The sequence below is a fragment of the Ovis canadensis genome, chromosome 1 (genome assembly GCF_042477335.2).
Source record: "Ovis canadensis isolate MfBH-ARS-UI-01 breed Bighorn chromosome 1, ARS-UI_OviCan_v2, whole genome shotgun sequence".
In the NCBI taxonomy this organism is placed as follows: Eukaryota; Metazoa; Chordata; class Mammalia; order Artiodactyla; family Bovidae; genus Ovis; species Ovis canadensis.
Genome location: NC_091245.1, coordinates 10,159,394 through 10,160,552, shown reverse-complemented (window position 1 = coordinate 10,160,552; position 1,159 = coordinate 10,159,394). Strand labels below are relative to the sequence as shown.

Sequence of the window (1,159 nt, the reverse complement as noted above, 5' to 3'; positions counted from 1 at the left end):
TCAGCCCAAATAATGACACACCTCTATTGTAGTATGACCCTGTGACTGAGTTTTGCAGGAAGTTTAGAAGTGTGTCAGACTTTTAAGGTTTTGATATGGTAAACACAGAAGGTAGCATACTCAAAGGCCTGGCGAGCTTGGGGAGGCAGGTGCGGATAAGCAATTTCAAATATCTCAGTCTGGCTGTGCGGAAGTCCTGTGAGTGCATGCATAAATGTGTGTGTGTGTGTGTGTGTGTGTGTGTGTGTCTTTTCCCTGGCTGCTCTAATGATTCTTTTTTCTTTTTGGTGTGTGATATATTTAGGTATACATATGTGCTTTTAAAAATAGTTCTTCTATTTGGAGTTTGTTGAGATTTTTGGATCTTTGGGCTGACTTCTTTAAACCAAATCGGAAAGAAAATGTAGTTATTGTGTATTTACATATTTATTTTATCTCTTCTCACTTCTGCTTCTGGGACTCCGTTTATATGTGTGTTGGATCATTTTATATTAGTTCATGGGTGACTGATGTTCAATTCATTCTTTTTCTCTCTGTGTTTCCATTTGGGTAATTTCTGCGGACTTGATTTTATATCTCTAAAATTTTTTGGAAAAGATTGGAATACAGTTGATGTATAATACTATATGTTACAGATTACAATATAGAGATTCATAATTTTAAAGGTTATATCTATTTATAGTTATTATAAAATATTAGCTATATATATTTGAAATTAATTAATTTATTTTAATTGGAGGCTAATTACTTTTCGGCATTTTGGCTAAGAGCAAGTGTAGTATCTGTTCTTATAGCTTATTTTATACACAGCAGTTTGTACCTTTTTATCCCCTCCCCCTATGTTGCCTATACCTGCTCTCCCTCCTCCCACTGGTAACCATTAGTTTATTCTCTATAACTGTGACTTTGCTTCTTTTTTTGTTATGTTCGCTATTTGTGGTATTTTTTTAAATACTGCCTTGATGCTAAATTTACTATTTCTTTCTTCCTTTGTACCCCATCTGCTGTTAACCCCATAAGGTTAACTTTGAATTTCAAATAAATAAAATTTCAGGTCTATACTTTATATAGGGTTCTTTTTAAAATTCTAGAATTTCAATTTCTTTTTGATTTTCTGCTTCTCTTCATACACTGTGTTTATTTTACTCCCTGAAAATTC

At 33.1% G+C, this 1,159-nt stretch overlaps 1 pseudogene; it reads left to right on the top strand.

The window, feature by feature from the left end:
- The first annotated feature begins 743 nt into the window (after nucleotides 1-743).
- LOC138431090 (U2 spliceosomal RNA) lies at nucleotides 744-825 on the top strand (annotated as a pseudogene).
- The last annotated feature ends 334 nt before the right edge of the window (nucleotides 826-1,159 follow it).